This window comes from Bombus vancouverensis, chromosome 3 (genome assembly GCF_051014615.1).
Source record: "Bombus vancouverensis nearcticus chromosome 3, iyBomVanc1_principal, whole genome shotgun sequence".
Taxonomy (NCBI): Eukaryota; Metazoa; Arthropoda; class Insecta; order Hymenoptera; family Apidae; genus Bombus; species Bombus vancouverensis.
This window is the reverse complement of record NC_134913.1, coordinates 1388936-1402116: the sequence shown is the minus strand read 5'-3', so window position 1 is coordinate 1402116 and position 13181 is coordinate 1388936. Positions and strand designations below refer to the sequence as shown.

General features: G+C 33.7%; 1 protein-coding gene and 1 long non-coding RNA gene across 3 annotated transcripts in view; one reads left to right on the top strand and one right to left on the bottom strand.

The window, feature by feature from the left end:
- Positions 1 to 13181, top strand: part of Pino (protein pinocchio) — a 52030-nt gene that overhangs the window by 13933 nt on the left and 24916 nt on the right. The window lies entirely within an intron of this gene.
- LOC143302472 (uncharacterized) lies at positions 1954 to 7422 on the bottom strand. The gene is made up of 3 exons (XR_013058015.1): positions 7207 to 7422; positions 6684 to 6879; positions 1954 to 6110 (listed from the first exon to the last, which is right to left on the bottom strand). It is a non-coding gene; the product is annotated as an uncharacterized LOC143302472 (long non-coding RNA).

The following is a 13181-nucleotide window of genomic DNA, read 5'->3' as shown; positions in this document are numbered from 1 at the left end:
CGGTAATATTAAAATAACCCAGATAAACGATATAAAATAGATTTGTATGAAACTCATCGACGAAAGATGTAATTAAGCGTAGATCATACGAGTTTAGCAGAGTCGTCGGATGTAATGCCATCTTATCAAAAAGAACGGCGTAATAGCGTGTAGATCCATACATACATCGTGTCCCCGGTTATGTCATAGAACGCGAATCGCATTCTTTTACACGCGAGGTCGAAGGGAAATTCATTGGATTAAAATTTCAAGGTTAGATAGATATTCCACAGGGTTAATAATGAATTTCTGGCTATCTCATTATAGAAAACGGGGGGATAAGCTGAGTTGGAAATTCTAGAACCTTTTTAAATTCGACGTAGGTAACGAATTTTAGTTTCATTTGAGCTTAACGACATTCTGGGCTTTGTCACGAGTATGCTTTCTAATTCGTAATCAAAATTTCTTAATCTTTTAATTAATTAAATAAAAAGAAGATTAATATAAATATTTTATTCTCAATTTTATTCTCCCATTTGAGTTATCAGTAGAAAATCCTGTAACTACAATTTTATAGACAAATAACAAATATATGGAAAATTAGAATACATATTTTTACATTAAATTTTGCACATATGCTTTATGTTATATAGCAGAATAATTTCCAACCTTGTTTTTTATTCAGAAACAAAAGAAAATTTTCCTATTTTAAAATCCAATTGGTTAATGGACTTGAATGTGCTGAAACATACACATGACAGACAAGTTTCCCCTTGCTTTAGTTCTACGACTGTTCGTGTAACACGTAATTATTCTCAATTGCGACTACTCATGAATTGCACGTAATTCCAAAGGAACGCGATAATAAAAAGGGGCGCCAGATAAAATAGCCTAATGATATCTCAACCAACTCACTCTTTTGTCATTGAAACCATTTACAATATTAATAAATTCTTGTACAGATATTTAGCAAACGAATGGGAATTTTCGTAGCATTAATTTTTAAATATCGATATTTATACTGAAATAAATTATATTGAATTTTATTATGATACGATCATCGACAATGCACAGTGGTCTTATTTTTATGATGACCTCATAATAAAAATATTTATTAACACCAATATATCACATATATGTTAATGACAAAAAACGATATTATTTTTTGAAATATAGCTGATATGATATAAAGCATAGTTTTCTAAAATATGAAATCAAATTTCTTATTAAACGATAAATAGACATTGAACTGTGTCTATGCTATCAATTTATTTTTCGACAATTTCATTAATGCATATGTAGTAACTGTAACCCTAGTAATATGTAAACGTAAAAGTACAAAATTCACGATATTTGTGATGAAATCATGCTGGGAATACTAATTAGAATTCGTATGTTCATGAGATGGAAGTTAAAAACAAAAAAGCTTTATTAAAAAAGTGAACGTTCTGCTGTTAACTTGCAAATCAAGAACAAAAAAAGAACTAGAATATTAGAAAATCATATTAGAAAATCCTGTTGAAAAACAGGAAATAGAAAGAAGAGAGAAAACGAGAGATACACAATTCATTGTAGCATAGGGATAGTAATAGGGATAGTCTTCCTTTGTAAACAAATGAAAAAAGTGCATCGACACCGCGTATATCGCATTTCTGCGTTTGTCCGTGCTTATTGTAGTCGCTTGTTAATCCAATAATCTTTAATTGAGTTAACCGAGTTCTGGCTGGACAGGAAAATCGTTTCAAGGTTCTGTCTTATTGGCTCGATCACAGATAACTTAGACCCATTGCGTCGTATAAAAAAATGATACAACATACAAATGCGAACAGCAAACTATACGATTGCCAACTAGGTAATCACTCTTCGTGTCTCCTTTCACCACTCGACTTCCATTACGAAAGACGTATAATCGGTAGATGAAATATAGTGACGTCGTAAAAATTGCTCAATAGCTAAAGCTAATATGTAGACGATGTTTATGTTTTATTCATATTATATATATTCATAAATGAATGCATACAATATGTAAAAATACAGCATAATGTAATACAGTGGAGTCTCAGTTATACGAGTCTCGTTTAACCGAAGTTCCGTATTATCCGAGATGCTTTCAACTTTATCACAACTTCATCTTTTCCGAAATTTTAACACAAATAGTACGGAAGTGTAATTAGTCAGGCATTGTGAAAGAACTTAAACTTTCGACCGATTGAATACTTAATTAAACCTAAATACATGTACAGCATTGCACTATTAGAAGTTTTTTATGATTTTATTATATGTTTTATGAACACTGATAGACCTTTCCGTATTATTCGAGTTTTCAACTATCCGAGATAGACCCCGTTCTATTGTATCTTAACTAAACTTAACTTAACTTAACTTAACTAAAAGTTATATGAATTTTATTCAGAACTTTAAATCATTGCAACCAAGGTGTTGAGGTTTATCTCGGAATAGAATAGAAAAGACTGCCTGGATGAATATATAATAAAAATATATTTAAGTGTAAGTATAAGTACAATGTACGCTCCAAATCCGCACGCTGGTAGCGTTACTTTACAATAGAGCTCCGAAGTCATAGGCCTAATTACGTAAACTGGCCCGTCTATACCCCATCTGTGCATGGCATGTTCATAGAAAAGGGTATGAGATTGAGAAACCGTTCCTATTGATTTAGTGTTAAACAATACTCAATTGATTCGAGGATTAAGAAAAGGAAACACTAGAGAAGATGTAATTTTTCTAGAAGTGAGAATCGCTTCAACACTAGGAGACAGGGGTAAAGCATAAATTCCTTGAACTGCAGTTTTCGTGACGTTCCAGCAACATTATAAATCAATGCGACGAGATCCATTGTCCATTGGAAAATATTCCACTAGCTCTTTCTGTCTATTCTCGTCACAGATCGATGGCAAGGTATTACATGTAACGCATCTGCTGGCCGAAGAATTATACATGTCACAAAATACGGTAACTCGACATCGAAACAAGTTAAAGGTATAATCGAATAAACTTTCCAGAGATGTTTCTAACCATCTGTAAAGCTAACCATCTGTAAACTGTTCCATGCCTTTTTAAATTCAATGTTTGGACACTGCCGACCGTTCCAATGTAATTATTTGGTCTATCGCTTAATCAGGAATGGGGTTTTCTTTACATTTTTTGAAAAACATTACTTCTTATCTTATTTAGATCATCATATTTTTGTATTTAATTTTTCACATTCATCTATAATATCAGTTCATAATACTCGTAGCGCTTCTACGCAATCGTATATTTCGTGAGATTGATAGGAAATCATTTCTCAGCTGACTGCTGATGTCTGTACATTTAAAATATGTTAAAATATTGGAATATAAAATATGTGGAATCTGAAGATATAGAAATCCAAGAGAAACGAATCCTGTTTTTGAAAACATCTTCCAACTTAAATGCGTCAAAAGTACTTGAGGTTATACGTGGCAATACGTTCGCATATTGTCGTATACCATTTACATAAAATTAGTGGCTTTTATACAACTAGATATAGGTTATGTGTTATAATATTTAATTATACAAAAATAACGGTTATCCTTCATTCTTAATTCTTCTATCTTTTCCCACGCCCACGCTGCTTGTCCACTGAATCGAAGAATATCTTCCTTGCCTGATAGGACGTTTATCTCTACTATTATCATGGGTCATTGGTGACCCTTGTTTCGCATAACGTGTCAATCTCTCTTATATAAGATGAATTATTTAACTCGCACACTTGAATAATTTTTAAATCATGCGTTAGCTAAAACTTTATTGTTACATACCAAAGCTGCATGATTTTGAAAGGCATCATAACATTTAGCTATAAAGTATGTATTCTCTTCGTATGACAAGACATTTCAATAGTTCGTAGGTCAACTTTGTTTTTTATATAGCATATTGATCGTTTCTTTTTTATGGCAAAATTAAAAAATGAAGCAAAAGGATTTCGAATAAAAATGTATCGTTAATCAAACTCCATAATTAACGACATATTTTGTTCGCTTGTTAAACGCTTGCGTCACTAATAATGAATTTTTACCTTGATGATCTGAATCGATACTCTGCGCGCTAGACTTCTAGTTCCAATAAGTAAAATTTAGATAAATGGAGATCTATTCTTCATGGAATGGAGAACGATTCTCGGCATTGGCCCAGTTTTCCGTTTTCGTGCTCGTTCATATAAATCTTCGTTCGATCCTTGTGCATCAGTTTGTAAGGACTCACTGTAAAATGCATTCCATTTGTTGATTGTGAAGAAAGCCTTCGCGAAGTTTCAATGATCCGCGAGGATCTGATGCAGTTCACGCATTCGTTGCGAAATTAATGGTCGTAACCTTGTATCGGGATCTCCGTCTTTGTCGTTCCCTCCGGAAGGAGGCTTAAGGAGGGAGAAGTTGGAAGTTGGTGGACGTCCTTCGAGGGTCGTGCACTCGGTCGATGGTCCTGCCTCCACGTAGAAATAAGTTTCTCTCTGTTATATACATGTATAGTTTCTTCCAAGTTCTTGTTCCTTATAGAATCTATGTTTATTTCGCATTTTTTATTTGATTCTTGAATAGTTGGGTGATTTGATCCTAAAGTTAGTTTTACTTAATTTGAGTATAGCGATCTTCTTTCTGTTTGAACAATATACTTTTTTCCTTCTAACATTTGTTTCTAATTAATAAAGTAATTTTTTACCATTAAAATATATTATTATTTGATAATTTTTAACTACAAGCACCACCGTGTACAATTTTTGTATACATTACTGCAACATAATTACTTGAACATAATAGCTTGAATTAAACTGTTAATTATATCTAACAAAATATCCTTTTCGTTTTATTTAATACACTTTATTCTACTTATATACATATCTTCTTCAGTTCAACACCATTCGTGGAAAATTTTAAAACTTTTCTGTCTCGTTGTAAATGTATATTTTTCATTCGAAAAATACGATTTAAAAGTTCGCAGCACTTCTTTCTTATATCCGGATATTAAACCCTGAACAAAGGTACTACGAAATTTTCGAAGAAATATCACTTATCTGATTTTCGCTGAAACACTAAGTGTACGCAGTAATATCTCGTATTGTGTTTATTCATATAAATTCCGAGAATCGCACTCCCCCGCGACCTTGTAGTCACGGTAAATATTACATACCAAAAGAGCAAAAATCTTTGTGAAATTTCGTAGTAATACGTAGATTTTCGAAAAGTTAATAGGTTCTTGGTTTTTTAAGTTTCTACGGTAATTTTTCCCTTACTCCAACGTTAATATGATAGAAAGGTTGGCCAAGAAACTGCAAAACGTTGATGAGAATAGTCGTTTACATTATTTTACATTTAAGAATACTAGGTTGAACATCAGAAACGTAAATCTGAAAATATAAAAATAACAAGAAAAAGAATAACAATGGTCAGGATGATCACTTCCTGAATTTTAGCGTTAAAAGATAAGATAGTGTTACGGAACTTAGTTTTTACTGATCTTCCAGCTTTACGTCTCTTTTCATCTCCACGCGATTTAAATAAAGATATCCCTCCATTCTTATTATCTCCATGTTATTAAAAATGCTTCTGGTATCTTCTATCAACTAATCAACTTTCTCTACATTTTCCTCGTACAGTATCGCAATATTTTACTGCTTATTATTCATTCTGTACCGGTAAGTTTATAAAATTTCCATAAATAACACGCTCATCGACGTTGTTTTCGCACACTATGATAATGCCAGGGAATAACGTAATATAGACGGAAATTTAAATTATCGTTCCTTATTCTTACAACTACATTATCCTTTAGTAATCTCGCGATCGATGCTCTGCGGATTAATTTCACGGCCATATGTTCGTTTCCCGCAAGTAAGAACAGGTTCTAATCTTTGGAACCTTTCCAAGAACTTCCTTTTCTTCGTCTCTTTTTTGTTGCTCACTCAACATCTTCTGCTTTGGCGGGCCTTGGCTCCTCCGTTGCCATGGATGTAGCCCTATTTATTTACTTCTTGTTTTCTTCGACGGAATGCTTCTGCTGCACACCAGTGCTCTCTGTAAAATCCTTGCTTTTTCCTTCGCTTTGATCTTCCTCTCTCCAAGCCTACCATCTTCATTCTGGTTCGGTTTTTTCTAACGACATATTTGCATGTTTAAAAGCGACCACGCGTGCATTTAGATTTCTTTCTTAAATCTAGAAAGGTCTTTTTCGACTCGGCGGAATATTCCAGATTACGCAACCTTACAGTAACTCGTATTAGTCCTTGGATATTTTGAATATTTTCGTGATACGAAATTTGAACATTAATTAGTTTACCGTTCTTTATCTAAGAAGATATATATGAAATAAATAGTAACTACAAAAAGTATTTGCACTGCTATTCCATAGAAAATCCTTTCAAAAAATTTCAGTTATAATTTGTTGTATTACAATTTTTATTTTTCTTTGAAGAAATCTTTCTATCAAATATTATATAATATACGGTACATCATCAGATATTCCATTATGATGTACCGTAATTTAGGCAACTAATGCAGAGAAGGAGCAATAGTGAAATTCATTCGTTGTCGTCCTGCACCATCCGCGGACTATTCTACTTCGTCTTCTTTTTTTTATCTCTTGGAAAATTTTTAGCGATACGTGAGAATAAATTCAAATCCCGTCAAAAAAATGAAAAGGAAAAACGCACATTCCTATTGACTAACCTTATCTTTGTTTTTGGCGTCCCTGTGCGTTGCTGCATTTTCTGGTTTCTTCACCGTCGCATCAGCTCTCTGACTCTGCGTTACGAATGTGCTTCTGAGGTTGTTGGCTGCACCATGGAATGCAGGCGGGAAGACTCGTAAAACCACCATCCACTTATATTTCAGGCTGCAGTTCCGAATGGTCCCGGTGGCCGATCTACGTAAAATTTGAGGGGCGAGGGTGGACTCCAAATATAAAATTTTAGCTTGAGGTATTCATTTATATAACGTATAACATATAAGCGGCAATCGACCTTATTTCTCGAGCTATATGCAAAAATATCCCACTGCTCGCCTTAGTTTTTAAGCTAGGTTAGGTTAATGTTAGTAGTAGTACATATTAATTTGGCCGCCGCGCTGCGGTGTGAGGTGGCCGACCAGCATTTGATTGCGTAATTACTAGAGTAGTTAAACAGAGTATAAAACATCTTTTGGGCGACCAAAGTTACAATAATCTATTTTAAGTGAAACACCCTGTACATACCGATGCCGATGTCGTTGTTTTATCATCGATTATTCAACAATCAATGACAACAACTACTGCAGCGAAGGATTAAAGGCTGTTTATTAATATCTCGGAAATTAATATATACCCGAAGCTAAAAATTTATATTTGGGATACTACCCTCTTTCTTGCTTTCGCATTCATCGGTCATCGGGACTATTCGGAACTTTATCTATATCTCCTCCCTATTTTCTTCCTACACATCACAGAATTTCCTTGCAGATTTCTTGCTTGTAAGTTTATACTCCATGACCATTTATGCGTGTATTCGAGCTGGTTTTTGACACTTCCCCCAACTTTAATTCAGGTAATATTATCCGTGAAATCGTTTTGTCGCGTATTTCTTCTTTCTCTTGTCTGTTGTTTGATTTGAAGTCTCTGAAAATATTTGTACAATATTGCAATATTGCGTTGTTCAATTAGGCTGCAAGTAAAAATTTTTTAATATGTAAAGATATTCATCAGGTATTATTTAAACAAGATATATCAAAACTAATTATTTAGATTTCAGATGATATAGTATCTTATTTAGATACAAATGTCACGTTGAAATAATTATGCGTTAGTTGATTTGAGTAAGTAAGTACATTTTTCTCGAATTATTTTCCTTAATATTTTGTACTGTCTAGTTGTATCATGTGTAATTAAATTAGAAATCTTATGGTAAAATCGCGACAAAGTGAAGACGGAAACAAAGATTTATCAAGAGGAACTTGACGATGCCCGATTCGAGATGAATCTAATGATAAGCGAATGATAATGGTTCACGTACCCACGACCTAAATCCCTTTCATTCCGATATAATTTATTGAGCCGTCCCCCTGATAAGACTTTCTTATCGATCACAATACAAAGCGATATCTCGATATGTGTACGTTGGAACGATAACGGTAATGGAAATTTTTCAGCCGCGTTACGCCTCCGCTTTGGTACCACATGAGATTTTCTATTCTTCTTGTCTCGAAATATCATATCAAGAGTTATAGTCAACCTTTTGTTACGTCATGAGAAACAACGAAAATTCTGAAACAAAAATATTAATTCCTGAAACGCAATGATTAGATTACGAAAAGACATTCGACTCGTAAAAGATTCGTTTTGAAGCAGAAAACAGAAGTAAATCGTAACTTTGCTATGCCACGTATTTTGCCAGGGAATACTAATATACAATTTATTGAATGACGTTAAAACATCAGAGAGTCAGATGTATAATATGTATGTAATATGTAATTTCTAACAGTAGCCATCAGTTCATCAACATTCTGAGAGAAATTCTCTTGTTTCATATTCGTTTGGCCATATACGTGCGTTTTTCTGTTTTGCAAGATAAGTGACCGTTTTGGAGACTTGTTCGACTTGTATCTTTAACTTCAAACAGTAAGAATGATTATGATTATAAATTGCTATAGAAATGAAAAAAATACAACAGAATGATTGTATTCTCGACCAATCGCGGGGAGACGCGATCACAAGGAAACACGTCAATGGGAGTCGTAAATTCCTGTTACGATTATAATAATCGACGCCGCGAATAGATCGATCCCCTGATTTCCGTTAAGATAATTAATTAAATAATTCCGTTAAGGTTAAGATAATAAGTAGATGGTTGAGGTGGTATAACGCTGTGATTAACAGGGTTATAAAATTTATATTTCCAACACTTAAGAGTTACACTGAGGCGTATGTATAAGTTGAGTAAGTGATTGATTTAAGGATAGAAGCCCGGTAATGACATGTTGACTATTCTAACAATGAAGAAAGTGAAGTTCGTTTTTATGTGATTACGGGGGAAAGCTCGGGGTGGGTGTGTCTTTTGAACTAAGGACATGGGTTCGTTGTTCACACTTTTCGTTAGGACAGTGAGGGTAACGATCCGCGATGCCCATTGATTATAGCCAATTGTTTTTTCGACCATTCGCGGAGAGACACGATCGCGAGAGAGCACGTCAACGGGAGTCATAAATTCCCGTTACGATTAGATAATCGACGCCCCGACGAAATGATCGATCCCCTGATTTCTGTTACGATAATAAGGGTGGTTCAATTGAGGTTACACTGAATTAACAGGTATAAATTAATATTTATTCCAACAACTTTGTAAAGAAGATAATTACACTGATACGTATGTATAAATTAAGTAAGTGATTGATTTAAGGATAGGAGGCCGGTAATGACACGTTGACTATTCTAACGATGAAGAATAAGTAAGTTAAAGTGAGGATGCTGTGTTGGAGGAAAGCTAGTGATGGGTGTGTCTAACGCAAGAGACCATCGGATTTGTTGATAACAATTTTGGTTAGGAAAGTGAAGGCAGTAGACATTGCTTCTGATTGGATAAAAGAAGGTTGGTGGACTAGGAAGGGTCTTAGTCGCCCTCTATAGAAAGATGCTAGTGTGAAGTGTCATACGTGAGAAAAACTAACTCCCGTGTCTTCCCGTAGTAAACAATAAGCTTTAGAAACGATTCAGTAAAGAGATGTTTGTTCGGTCTGAAGGACCTTAGCTGGCAAATTCCTGAGATTCATGATGGGTCCTTAAGATTATTGAGGATACGCAGTAAGGATGAGCGGACATCCGGTTCCCATCTTGCCCGTGGTGTGTGGCCTGGTCTAGGTAGAGTATCGCCCGACGTAACACCAATATTAAGAAGTAAAGATTGGAGGAGGAAGCCTACCGACGTGGCTCGGGGGTGACTTGTGCATGGGAAAACCCGACTTTTCCGTTAGACACTCATCCGCTTTTTCCGTAATTTGTAAGAACGTGCAATAGACCTAAAGACTGTTTTAAATACCAGTTATAAACCGCAAATACTTGCAAGATTAAAGGTTTCTGCAAGCTAATAAGATTCGCTTTTTGGTGGGACCTTAGGTTTATCAAGGGTCTGTCGAATGGGGCTTGGGCTTTGACGGTCAGATACTGAAGGACGTAGCACGGACCATTTCACGTGACGTAACAATGATTTTATTCTAATTTAATACTAAAAGAATATCGGAGGTTTATACAGAACACGAAAAAATTGCCTTACAACTTGCCCCAATTGCCTAAAAATTTTTTTACAAGTTTTCTTCTTTTTTTCTCATACTCTAGAAACATTATTTGAATGATTTGTGAGCTAATGTAACATATTGTGCCTTCGCATAATATTCGTTTAAGCCATGGTTGATTCACTGCAACAGAAGGCACTTCAATTAAAACCAGTGTAAACTTGTTATAATGGAAACAGACGCAGAATCATGTAATTCAACATTATAAACTCACAAATTATACATTACCAGGCATACATTTCTATAAGGTAATTTGTAGCGAAGTGTAAATTGTTATTTAGATCCTACCACACGTATCCTAAAATATATTTTATATTTTAAAAGTTTATTTTGTTGTGGTGTAAAAGATGAAAAAAAATAAACGATAATATATAAAAATGAGCGGTTCTAGAATTGAAAAGTTTTTTATTTTTCTTGTTGTTTATCAAATTGAGTATTCGCAACAATATTTCCTCCAGATATGGTTATATTTTAATAAAACTATCATCACACGCATTACACGAAATGCATTGCAACGGCGATTGCAGCGGCAACAAAATGTTAACAATAAATTGTTATTAATATAACAATAAATTTTTATAATAAAATAACTATTAAAAATAAAAATCTACCGATAATGTTTGGCCATCAAACTGGCTGGGTTTACAATTATCCTCCTTTACGCACGGTTCCATCGAATTACATCAGTTTAAATTATTACCCTCGATATCCCTGTAAGCAAGCACATTCCTAAGCAAGTATGCTAATCGGCCAATTATCTTGTAAGAACGATTTTTTGTCTGTCGACTATCGATTTCCATTTTTCTTCTTGCAAGTTACTTCCCAAAATGACAGATATTGTTTGTATCATAATTTAGTCTTATGCTATCGTCTTTTAGGATAGGGGATAATATACAGTACATAATATATCTGCGATATAGGGGTTACTGTTAATCCTCCGTAGATAAATATATCTATCATCTATTAGGTATATGTTAAAAAGTATAAAACGTAGATTATTAAAGAAATTTATTAATATGAGCAATGTTACAGAAATTAAAGAAACAAACTTAAAATCTAAGAGATGAAATTATTAAGATTAGAACGCAATTCTATTTATTTTTAAATCAGTTTTCAGTTTCTTAATATAGCCCATGCCATTTAGGTTATCGGCAATATGTACCAGAAACAAAATTTTTCATTACGCGAATAAATTCCATCCTTCGATTCCATGTTTCCACTAGATAACCATAAAAAGGAAAAGGAGTCAAGAATTCAGCACTATTGAATGGAAGAAACAAGTTACATTTTTAAAACTGCGTTTCTATTTATCTTCTATTTGGCTTCAAATACTTGTTTCTTTCTTGCACCTTGTCAGTTTTTTTGATTTATTAGAAAAATGAGATACGAAGGGAAGACTAATCACATTTAATAGGAAAAGTAGGTGAATTAATTTCATAGTAACCATCGATACAGTTTCTCAATAACTCTCAATGTCATGTTAATGAATCGATAAGTAAAGAAACAATAATAAAACGTGTTGGAATCAATTCCATGCCCGTTTCACGCATTAACTCCTTATGAAAAACCGTTAACCTTGTTCCAGCGACAAGTACAAATACTCAGGGACAACTCATTTCTCGTACGACTTTGATGAATCATAATCATCGCGCGAATTTACCTGCAAATAGGCTAAAAAAATAGGTTACGTAAAATTGCTAATGTTTTGAAAGATAGTTGTATTGCGAAACGGTCGATTTTATGAACTTTATAAGCGTGTAAAGTAGTTGTGTTTACCGTGCTTTCACGAAACTGGCTTCTCTTTCGGTTGGAATTGTTTGGTCACGACTATTATCGTCTTGTCTGACAGATAAAAGAAAGAAAAAATGTTAATGGCAATAATGCAATCAACTATTAAGCTACAGATCGATATCACTATTGGTATTTAATATTATTTTTGTTATCTAAATTAAGAAGAATTGAATTACAGTTAACTTAATGATAATTAATAACACAAATATTTAGTAAATCCCATATTTGTGTTTTTAAAACAATCTCCAATAATCAGGTTTTTCTTTTTATTACAATACTATAATAATATAACCCATAATAATAAAACATTATTTTATAAATTGCTATATTCTTTGTATAACGCAATAATTAAAAAAGCTACTAATATAGCAAATTGATTTTACTGCACACATATAAAAAGAATTATGTACCTATAGGTGATGCAGTGAAGTGCAAATAAAATAGTGCATAAGGTATTGGTTAAAAACTTTAAAACTTTCTGTTCAAATATTGTTAGATTCACAGGAAATTTTGTCTCTTCCCTTCTTTAAACTAAATGCATCGTGCGACATTGATTTCATGCATATAAAAGTGTGAACCAACTTTAGAAGTGCAGTCTACAGATTTTCATCAGGTTAACATCGTGAACGCTGACGTCACACAATTAATCGGTTTTCAATTTTCACGGTGTTTCAAGCAAAAAGCTTGTGCACGTGCGTCGTGCTTTCGCAATTAATTTTTTTTGCGTCATGGTGCAGTGAGAACACGCCATTGATGTTGTAAAAACGGTCACAGGTAAACTTTCTTCTTCTCCTGTAAGTTTTCTCCTCCCTTCATCGAGGTCCATTCTCCGTTTATTTTTTCTTCATTCATCATCGATGTCTTTAATGAAATTTTATTTCTGTAAAAGATAGGTGCGAGATGAAGAGATATCGCTGTTGTGTTGTTAACGACGCATAGAGTTATTTGTTAAATTTAAAACCATACAGGGTGTTACAAAATAATATTGAACAGGGAATAGGTGTTTAATCAAATTTAAACAATTGATAAGCAGTCCTTAATGATAATTTTAAATTGTAAAACGCAAGTGTTTTCACAAACTCATTACAGGAATACTCGATATAAGTTACTTTTATAATC